This window comes from Tiliqua scincoides, chromosome 4 (genome assembly GCF_035046505.1).
Source record: "Tiliqua scincoides isolate rTilSci1 chromosome 4, rTilSci1.hap2, whole genome shotgun sequence".
NCBI lineage: Eukaryota > Metazoa > Chordata > Lepidosauria > Squamata > Scincidae > Tiliqua > Tiliqua scincoides.
Window position 1 is genome coordinate 86,200,099 of NC_089824.1, and position 11,568 is coordinate 86,211,666.

The 11,568-nt window shown below is 44.7% G+C and overlaps 1 pseudogene; it reads right to left on the reverse strand.

Moving 5' to 3' along the window:
* Window positions 1–1,254: 1,254 nt before the first annotated feature.
* LOC136650585 (5S ribosomal RNA) lies at window positions 1,255–1,373 on the reverse strand (annotated as a pseudogene).
* Between the last annotated feature and the right edge of the window lie 10,195 nt (window positions 1,374–11,568).

Genomic DNA, 11,568 nt, shown 5'->3' on the forward strand with positions numbered 1-11,568 from the left:
CCAGTATGTTGTGGTTAGAGGTCTGAAGAGACCTGAGTTCTCCCCACTCGGCTACCCTCTTTCAGGTATCAGCCTCTTTTGGCCTAACTCGGTTTACAGAGTTGTTGGGCTGATAAATGAGTGTGAACTGCGTTTGCTGCTTGGAATGTCTTGAAAGAAGGGTGGAATAAAAAATAAATATGATTACTCCAAATGCAAACTAGATCTCACAGCGTGCACCCTTGAGCTGCTGACCGGGGATGTGCATATGAAAATAAGGTGTCAACAGTGCTTATTTCACTTATGTGTTAAGTCCCAGGACCCAAACACATTTAAATAATGTCTTTGCCTGGGTTGCAGGGTAGCTGATCAATGTTATGAAGGCTTCAGGGGGCACTGATGGACTAGAGCCACAGCACAAAGCATAATGAATTTTCTGCCTACTTCTGATGTATGCTCACTCAGGCCCTCTGAACACTGAATGTATTAGTTCTGTATCACTTTTCTTCAAAGAACCTTGGCAATTATAAGTCGCTGAAGCGCTGAACATACTCTGCAAAGTACCTACCCTATCCACAGTTCAAGAGAGAACAAGAAATGTTTGTTTTACAAGTTTAAGGGCACGATTCCAATGTCCATTTGGGTTGGTGCAAGTCCCTTGCGCTGTCCTTGCACCACCTCAAGAGTTGGGAGGCCGGTGCACGGACATGCACCAGCCCCTGGAGGCTGACTCTGGCACTATTGCACCAGAGGAGAGTAAATTGTGCCAGCTGGGTCGGGCTGGTGTGGGGGTCTGGGGAGGGTAGAACGGGGTGTTCCAGGGAGGGCAGGAGTTGGGCAGGCCCGTGGGCAGCCTGGGCCCGGATTCAGCACTTAGACCAGATCCTCACCCCACTCCCAGGCAACCCAGCGCTGTGCTGGGCTGCTCGGATCTGCACCAACTCTTTAGGTGGCGTAGATTCAAGAAGCCCCATTGGGGCTGCTGTGTTACCTGAGGTAAGGGGAATCGGTTCCCCTTGCCCCAGCCTGAGCCACAGCCAGTCCCAACCTCATGCTGGATATGGGGCAGGCCAGTTGGCCTTCCTTTTCCAGCCTGAGTTAGAATTGGGCTACCCGTGTGTTGCTCGGCTGTGCCTTGACAGGCAATGTAGTATGATACCTAAGCTGAACAGAGAGGGGTTTCATGTTATTTATTTATTATTTTTCTCGGTTCAGCAAAGGCAAAGTGTGTTTAATACTGGTTGGCAACCTTCAGTCTCGAAAGAGTATGGTATAAGCCTACAGCACCCGGTATTCCCAGGTGGTCTCCCATCCAAGTACTAACCAGGCCTGACCCTGCTTAGCTTCCGAGATCAGACAAGATCGGGCATGTGCAGGGTAACGGTGCTGTGTTTAATACTAGTAAGGCTATATGCATGATGAGAGGAAAACATTTTTTTCTTGTCCAAGCAATGGGCATTAAACCTCATTTCCTTACAAAGTTCTTATGATTGATGTTTATAAGGATATTTTAATTGTGCATTGGCATGAGCATTTTGGCAGAAGTCTCTCGGTAAACAAGATTAGTTTTACTATTATTACAGTATAACTGCCCAAAGACAAAAGAGACAGACTGCAGATCCTAAGATCATTGTTCCCAAGGGCACTAAATTGGTTTAAGAGTCAACATATTTCCCAGTGGACAGATGAGGCGAGATTAATAATGGCTGCTTCATTGTCTGCTGCCCCCCCCCCAACTGCTCTTCTATATTCAGCAACCCTGATTCTTGTGTGCATACGTAGTTAGAGCAAAAATACAGCACACTAAGGAATCTCAGCTCAGCTCAGTCCCAGTGGCAGATCATATAAGCAAAGAGCAGATGGGGGGACTTGTAGACCATCCAGTCCAACCACCTGCATGATGCAGGAAATTCAGAGCGAGAACATCCCCAAGAGATGACCAGATTCCAGATACTGCTTGACGATCTCCAAAAAGGAAGACAACCACACTTGGTAAGTGGTTCCATTGCCCATTAAGGGCCCAATCCTCAAGTTCCTCAGCGCTGGCGCTGAGCTCCAGTGCTGGCTCTGGGTGTCGTAAATGTGCTATAAGGCACGTCTGGGGCACCTGGAGAGGAGGGGCCGCTGGTGCTGAACCAGCAGCACTCAGCACTGAGTCTCAACACTGTGTGGAGGGTTGACCAACACTCCAGCAGCACCAGCTGGCAGAAAGTAGTTTCAGGGTGGAGTGGAGGGAGGGAGTGGGCAGCGGAAGGCAGGGTGGGAGGAGGAATCGGGGCGGGAGGGAGGAGGAAGCGGATTCTGAACTCTGTGTTGAGTTGTCATTCTCCTTCCTCTGAGGAGATTCCCAGTGGCTACCTGGTTTCCAGTGGATACAGCAGTAGCCACTTTGGCACAGCTACTCCAGTGGGTGCCAGGAAGTTCATAATTGGGCTGTGGGGGCCCAATCCTATTCAACTTTCCAGCACTGGTGCAACCACAATGCAGCCCTGACATAATGGAACAAACATTCTGTTACCTTGAGGAGGCTTCTATGACTATCTCCCCACCACAGGAAGAAGTACATGTCCCATTGGCACAGCTGCACCGGCATTGGAAAATTGGATGGGATTGGGCACTAACAGCCTAATCCTATGCGTGTCTACTCAGAAGTAAGTCCCATTAGCGTCAATGGGGCTTACTCTCAGGAAACCGTGGATAGGATTGGGCTGTAAGTCAGTTAGATCTAGTCTATGCAGCTGCAGAGAACAAGTCTTTGCACTCTTCTACGTGAAAGTTCCCCAGGTAGTTCAAATGAGCTAGTATATTATTATGTTTTCCCTTCCCCTAATCTTTTCTCCTTCAAGTTAAATACACCCAGTTCCTTCAATAAATTGTCCTAGGATTTACTTTCTAGATTCCTGGTCATCTTCAGGGACCTCCTTGGACTTGTTCCTGGACACTGTATTCTAGATGAGGTCTAACTAGTACAGAGTACAATAGTGGAATGATTACTTCTTGTGACTTGGAAATGATTTCATGCAGCCTAAAATGGCATTAGTCTTCCTTGCAGTTGACTGCAATCCTGAGTTCTTTTTCATTTATACTGGTATCCCCAGTCCTCTACCTATGCTTTTGATTTTGTTTTGCCTAAATGCTGCACTGTGCATTTCTCTCTGTTGAATTTCATGGTGTTAGTTCCAACCCACTTTTCTATCGCATCAAGATCATTTTGAATGTTATTCCTGTCTTCTGTTAGCTATCCCTTCTGGTTTTATATCATCTGCAAATTTGATAAGGATTGCCCCCACACCTGCAACCGTGAAAGTGTTGATGCATACCAGACTCAGGAGAGAGCTCTGTGGCATTTGCCTTGAAACCTCCCATCGGTTTGATGAGAAGCCACTGATGAGCACTCCTTTTCCAACCAGTTGTGAACCTACATGATAGAATTCTCATCTAGACCCACTATTGACCAGTTTACTAACCAAAATATCATGGGAAATTTTGTCAGATGCTTTGCTGAAAGCAGGTTTAATTATTCTTCACAACATTTCCACAATTTATTATGTTAGTAACCCAATAAAGAAAAAAAAAGATATAAGATTAGTTTGGTAGCATTCATTCTTGACAAATCCATGCTGGCTTCAACTCTCCATGCATGGTAATCAAGATGCCCACAGTTTGACTGCTTTATACTCTGGTTCTAGTATCTTCCCTGGTATCAAAGTCAGTGCAGATCCACCGTGGTGTAAAAATCCCTGAATGGTGGTGAGGGCAAACCTTAACAGACATTCACAATGATCTATGGGTGACTTGATCTAACATTCATTTTACAAGACAGACAAGCAAGATTTGGTGATACTGTCTTGGTGGGAAACAGATATTGAGTAATAGATAGTGAATAGTGTGGCAAACAGCATACACAGTTACCTTAAAAAAATGTTTGCTATTGGGTAAGGTGGCCTGATGTTGAGGAGCTGAAAAAAATTTTTTCCTCTATAGCACTCAAATTTTATTCTCTAGCATAGGTTTGTTATATTTTTCATTGCTTTGTATCCAGTCTTTTGCCTGAAACAGACCCGCAAGGCAGCTTAAATAAGCCTATGCATGTGCACTCAGAAGTCCCATTAAATTAAGTAGAACTCACTCCCAGATAAATGTGTATAGGATTGCAACCTAAAAGGCATAAAATGAAACAATAATGGCCCAATCCTATCCAGGCATTGCACTGATAGTACACATCAGTGCACAGCCCAGGCCACTAACACCATAGCTGTAAAGACAGTATGTGGGCTGCAACTGCCAGTGCAATGGCTGGCAGTGCTGGGCATGCACCCATTGAACAGGTAAGTCAGTGGAGGGGGTGTTCTAAGGGAGGATATGGGCAAGGTCAGGTGGAGGGCAGGCTCAGGGCAGATAGCAGCAGCAGTGCCACCAATAACTTTTGTCTCTGGCCTGGACTCGACACAGTTCCCTAGACTGACTCAGATTTACATCGGCCAAAGCGCTGGCACAGATGTAAGTAGACTCATTACCAGTCATATTATGGCAGAGTTGGTACGTAAAACAGGTTTTTATTTACTTCTTCATCACTACCTGGTACACAGCCAGCCCACAGCATGCAGCAGAGGCTCTGCCACTGCACTGCACACAATGGGCCAGCTCAGGATAGGATTGAGCTGTAGTTTAAAGATATTAAAAACAAGTAAAACAAGGATCCAATCCACGGGGACCCTGAAATAGCCACTTCCATAAATTATTTGGTCTAGTCAGGAGTTTTAAAAAGTAAGGAATTTACACATAAAAGCCAGTAGTTACCAGGACCATTCTGTCACCATTTTAAGGTAATTTTCAAGGATGGTGCCACCACTCAGAAGACCTTATAGCAGTGGCAGACCTCCGCAGCCCTGTGCCTTGGGGCAAGGTCTGCAATGGCGCCCCCCGTGGGACGTCACTGCCTCCATGTGCAAATCTGCCCCCCCCCACTTACCTGAAGTTTACTGAACCTCACACGACCCTAGGTTGCATCAGGGAAACTTCCTGAAACTTCCCTGAAGCTTTAAACTGTGCTTCCGGAAAACTGGAAGCATAGTTTCCAATACAATTGGGAGCCTCAGAGAGGCTTCCATATGATCCTAAAAGCATGTGAGGCTCCGTGCCTGGTGCATTTGCCCCATAGAATGAATGGGAGGTTTGCCACTGCTTTGTAGCCTCCCACTCTAGAGGTCATGGGACTTGGAGGAAAGTGTCTCCATGGCACTATAGCAGTGCTTCTCAAACGTTTTTGCATTTTGCATTTTTTTAAAATGGCATTGTATCGCAATCCACATAGCTTGACCAAAAAGTAATATAGAAAGGTTTTATTTATTATTATTATTATTATTATTATTATTATTATTATTATTATTATTATTATTATTAATAATAATAATAATAATAATAATAATAATAATAATAATAATAATTATAAAAAATAAATAAAGTGTTAATAATAATTGGGATCCTGTGCTCTTGAACCTGCTCAAGACCTTGTGTATAGTATTGTGTGTAATTTGCTAGACTCTCCCTAGAAATGGAGTTCAAGGCCTGTTCCCCAAACCTTTACAGTTATTCCAGGGTACCCAGAAAGCCGAACTGGAGAATAAGATGTGCAGTCAGGAACTTCCAGGCCAGACAAAAGGCTCAAACTTGATCTATGGCATACCAATTACTAGAAAAAATCAGAACATGTGACATTTTAATTTGGGGGTATGAAGATTATCTCATACCACAGGTTAGCATTCTAGCCATGAGAGCAGCCTCTCCATCTGGATTGCCAACTGCTTCTATTTCCTTCTGCAAATTGGCAAGGCTGCATGTGAATTTTTTTAAAAAATATACATATATTTCAGAAACCTTTCATGACCCACCAAAAAATCAGCTTGCGACCCACTGGTGGGTCCTGACCCACAGTTTGGGAAACACTATGGTATGATTTAAGCACAGGGGGAAGAAAACTATTTCCTGGAGTATCCAGGTGCCAGGCCACTGGCGGTCAAACTACACGTGTGTCACTGCCCCCAATGTGTTTCAATTTTCTTTGATACTTAGCAGCTGGATTGGGACTGCAGCAGTGAGGTGGGCTTTAATCCTATCCCAAACAATGAAGAACAGTAGATTTATTCTCAATGTATATTATTATGAGCATTAAAAAAATCTATTTAAAATAAACCTAAGACAAGGTTCAGCAGTCTCTCAGAACAACAGAATCTCAAGCACTGCCTCTCTTGAAACAGATTGTTCACACTCAAAAGCAATAAAGATGCTCTCTTCCTTCTTGCTCCTCTATGTTGCTTTTGCCAGTGCAGCTATATAGCTGTTACTGACTGATCTCCTTTTCTTCTGGGGTGTAATCCTACTCCCTCCATAAACCCAATCTGGATAAATCCTTCCACTCCTGTCCAAGTGCCAAGTATGTGTTTGCGTGTGATTAAATAGTACAGGTTAAATAGTGCAGGCAGTTCCACCCGTCATTCCACTCAGTGACCATGCACCCTCAAACTGATTGTGATGTGGGAGACAGGAATCTGCTGTTCCCTCAGGCGGTCTCAATTCCTGCATGCCTCCCATTGTGTGAGTCTAGCCTTTAAAGATACCATACACATTTTTCATGCGACGTGGCCCCTAAATGAAATCGTTTTAAGGCATTTTCAAGGACAGTTTTGTGCTGATTTTAGAACCTAACCCCTACATCATATGTGACTCCACTGTAATGTAAAATAGTGTATACCCTCACAGTACTGCCTTTCCTGACATCCAAAATCAGTATTAACTGCTCCCAAATGGGTAGCCTTTCACTTTGAAAGTCTCAACGTCTTTTCCCCAGAATATCTTCTCTTAACACTGAAAAATCAAACACAATAAAAAATGTATAGAGCGCTACAAAAACGCTACAATGTTCCAAAGTTTTCTTATACTGTAAGTTTCAAAATGGCAACGCAATCCTATGTATATTTACCCAGAAGTAAGTTTTATTATAGTCAATAGGGCTTACTCACTGGTAAGTGTGCATAGGATTAGCCTAAGAGCACAAGCCTATAGATCCAGTGCTAGCCCTCTGCTGGTGCTGAGCATCGCAAATGTGCTGTAAAACATGTCAGTGATGCTCAGCGCCACGTCAGTACTGGTGCCGGGTCAGCGCCAGCCCATGTGGAGTCAGTGCTGGCTGGAGGCCCATTGCAAGCCACCCAGAATACACACAGTCCCTTGCTCTGAGCTGCAGAGAGGGAGTGGGAGGTGGGGAGGCGTTCTGGAGCAGGGGGAGGGCAGGGGAAGGTGGGGCGAGGAAGTGGAGCGGGAGGGGGGGCACAGCTCTGCTCCACCGGATCCAGATCCCTGCATCATGCCTCCTGGCCCAACACAGTGCTGCTTTACTCAGTGCCAGCTAAATAATCGGTGCAGACTTGAGTAGCCCCATTGAGTGGCCTGCTCCCTTAGGCAGGGGAAGAGGATGAATTTTGGAGATTGGGTTGTAAGACTATAGTCCTATACACACTTTCCTGGGAATAGGCCCCACTGAATACAGTGGGGCTTAGTTCTGAGTAGACTTGCACAGGATTGGGCTCTAAGGCTGCGATCCCAAACACACTTAACTGGGAGTAAATACCATTGCATTTAGTGAGATTTACTTCTGAGCAGACATACATAAGATTACACTGTACGTCAACTGAGTGTTTTAAAAAATATTTTCCTATGTGATTATCTGCTCCTCATCTTCCTGTTACAGTTGACCTTTATAACTCAGTGGTAGGGGACCACTGCTGATAAACATTATTAATATCTTAGTACAGGCACATTAATAATCCAAATGAAACACAGCCAAAACATGTTCTTCCCAGGGTACCCAGTGGTTCAGCACCAGCAATGTGCATACCAAGGTGGAGTTGACCTGCTTACAGAAGGAGCCCCATTTTTCTAACTCCCTGTGGAAGCTGAGTATGAAGAAGAGGTGGTACATATTGGCTGCACTGACACAAGTTGACAAGAAGGCAACAGATATACATTATTTCTTGCTGAATTTTTGGGGATGGGCCCAGGGCTTCTGAGAGAAATTTTATCAGGGGGTACTATGTTTATTTTGGGTCCGTTCCCAAAGGGGGAGGATGAGGAGGGAACAAAATAAAGCAGGCAGAGGGTGGCAATAGCCAGAAGAGTCTTTGGAGCCCAGGTCTACCGGGCTTCCCAGGGCAGCACCTAGGTCTGCCTGCTCTGGTGACATTGGCAGCTAGATACAGTAACTCGAAAAACCAAACACACTCTTAAGTCTTTCAAAATCTTTTAAATATAGAAAATATTTCCAGAAAATTAGCAATATTGTATTTAGGCTCACACTAGAAAGGAAAGTGTCCTGTGTGTACCAAAAAGTACTTCTTCAGCAGCTATAGCCTCACAGGTGTGTCCCTGAGCCCCTATACACTCATTCATTGTAAGTGAACCTACAAGCCAATGAGCTACTCTAGCAGGTCAATTTCTTCCCAGATTTGATACTTTGTTAAGGAGTGTCATGGATGCATTTCCTACATTTCTAGGCCTCCTACTTTGGCTCCTGGGTCCCCTTTTTGACCCTGGGCCAGGGCACAAATTACCCCCTGTACCCCTCCATGGGCCCTGAATGGGCCTGCATCACTCACAGCTACTGTGGAAAGCATAATTGTAGGTCTTTGGACTCGTGGCTTCCAGTTCAGTCTTGCAGCCTAATTCTTGCATCATGTTTTCTCCCCCTACATGGAAGAATATACTCATACAAATATAATTTCACTGAAAAGCATGCTTACTTGGAAGAAAGTACTTGGAAGCTGTCTTGAGCTACTGGAAAGGCAGGGTATAAATGTTTTAAATAAAAAATAAAGTACTGTAGATTGCAATGAAAGAAATCCTTGGGAGAGACCTTTCCTCTCTGTTGGGTTGAAAAGCCCGACATGGAGGTTCTCAAGTCTGCACCAGCAAAATAGCCGGCGCAGACTTGAGTAGCCCCATTGTGGGGCCTGTGTCCTTAGTCGGGGGGAAGGGGATGAATGTTCCTTTCTCTCAAGGAGTCCTCTGGCAGCCTCCATGTGGCGGCTGAATGCAGTGGTAGCTATTTTGGTGCAGCTGCACTCAGTGGCCCCAGGGAGGATAGGATTGGGCTGTAACAGCCCAATCTTATCCAACTACAATGGGGCAAATCGGACCCGTATCTGCTAAATAGCTGGCACAACTCCATGTTGGTGTATCTGGCCTGGGAAGGTAGATAATATATGGTGTGCATCACTGTCGCTGCTCCTACCTCCTCCTGGGCCCAATCTACCCACCCCTGCCCCCACTGCTGTCCTCCCCCACCCATTACACCTCTCTCCACCCTTCTCCTGCCGCTGTGTCACTCAGAGCAATGCTTTTCAGTTCTGGCACACTCCATCTGTATCTGGCATTGACCTGGATGGCGCAGGCCTTCCACCAGCACTACTAGCTTCTGCACTGTCACAATGTGCTTTGAGGCACATTTTTGACAGTCTGCACTGGTGGAGTGCTCGCTCCTTCAGCACAGTGTCCTCACTTCCTTGTTGCCTCCTTTCTTCCACTCCATTACATCTATCAAGGTGAGTTCCACCACAAACACTGGGAGTGGGGGGAGGGGCATGAAGGGTAGTGTTCTGAGAGCACCCTGTAGCCTAATGCTTCTCTGTAGCTCTTTATAGTTCTTTTTCAGTGGAGGAAAAAGAAGTTACATTGAAATTAGCTTGTTGCTAATTTCCAGTTTCTGCCCTCGGACCCACTTACCCTAATTATCTGATGTAATAGTTCTCAAGTGATGGGCATACCTCTATGGATGGCTACACTGTATTTACTTGATTAAAAAAGAAAAAAAAAATCTACATCCATGTGAATCATCCTTCACTCTGAGACAGGTAATTCCATTAGCTTTTTTTCCTATTGGAAACTCTGTAGATGGATGTTGCCTGCAAGCCAATTTTTGGGCCAAAAATGAATTTTCACATTTAGCATGTGATGAAGATGGTCTCCCATATTCTACTACACTTAGGGCCCAAACCATTCCAACTTTCTAGAGCCAATGCAGCTGCAATGCAGTCCCAAGGTAAGGGAACAGTTGCAGCCATGCCAACGGGGTGTGTGCTGCATCCTGCGGTGGGGGAGCAGTCACAGCAGTGGCATAGCTAATGATTGTGTAGCCCGGTGCCACGCTCAAAACGTTGCCCCGGAAGTGATGTCACAACTGGAAGTGACATCACACCCAGGCTTTTTAAAAAGTGAAAATTGGGAGGAACCCACCTCTTCCCCGCAGCAGCTCACCACCCACTTGCTCTGCTGCCTCCCCCCAGTTAGTGGCATAGCTAAGGCGTCTTTCTGCAACCTGGGGTCAAAAAAGATTTTGTAGCAACCCCTTCATGAAAAAATCAAATTTAATTACGTAAATAAATAAAAATTTATTGGTTCCATGCTGTATCATAATAACATCTCATTGGCACTCAGAACAGTCTCATAGGTCAGTTTGAAGTTAAGCAAATCCACTTTTTGTTCCACAAGTCAGTTGTGTTTTCATTTTCTGGTTAATTGGCCATGACTTTTGATAGAAAACAGATATTCCAGTGCATGTTTGTTTCATTGTACTCTGCATTAAATTACCTTTTCAATGATATATAACATGATGGTATTATTTATACATACCAAGATTTGCACAATATTGGTCACTATTGTCAAGCTCAGCTTGTTGCCCCCCTAAAGCTTGATGCCCGGTGCAACTGCTACCCCCTCCAGCCCCTTAGCTACACCACTGAGTCACAGAGTCCTCCTCAGTGTATGGGAAGGTCCATACACTCCCTTACGCTGGGGGGATTCCGTGACAGCCCCTCTCCTTTGTATGATACAGCGCATGCCCCATTGGCATGGCTGCATCAATGCTGGAATGTTGGATAGGATTGCACCTTTACAGTGCAATCCTATGCACATTTATTCAGAAGTAAATCCCATTATTTTCAATTGGCCTTATTCCCAAGAAAGTCCAGCCTTACTCCTCAATCAAAATTCATCTTCATCTTCAGAGCTCTTTGGTTGCACTTGATGTAGGCCCACAACATTTTTGAATACAAATAGGTTAATCAGTGAGAGAAGCTTAAGTAACAATTTGGTCTAGGGAAGTTACAAAAATCTATAGTTTTTGCTCCCAAGGTGAAGACTACAGATGAGCTGTTTCAGGTATTCTGAACAAACAGCAAGTATCTGATTAGTTGTGTCACATCTGCAAAGCGCCATGACAAACAACACAGTGGTAAAATTGTGCAAGATGATACAGAATTAACCAAATGTGTGTACGATAAGTCATAATGACAAACATGCCTAATGTATAATGCTCGGTGCTTTTGAATAGAGAACACGATGGGCAATTTAGCCAACTGACCCGTGGTGCACAACAGATTTGTATGGTTGCCTGTGCTTTTGAATCAGAGAAATGATATTGTGTATAATAATATGCATGAATTATTGCAGATAATAATTTGGGTCTGTGTTGTGAAAATCTGAGACGTGTCCTAAGTATACAATGAATCCGTGAAAATGGAGGGATGTGTTTTCTAC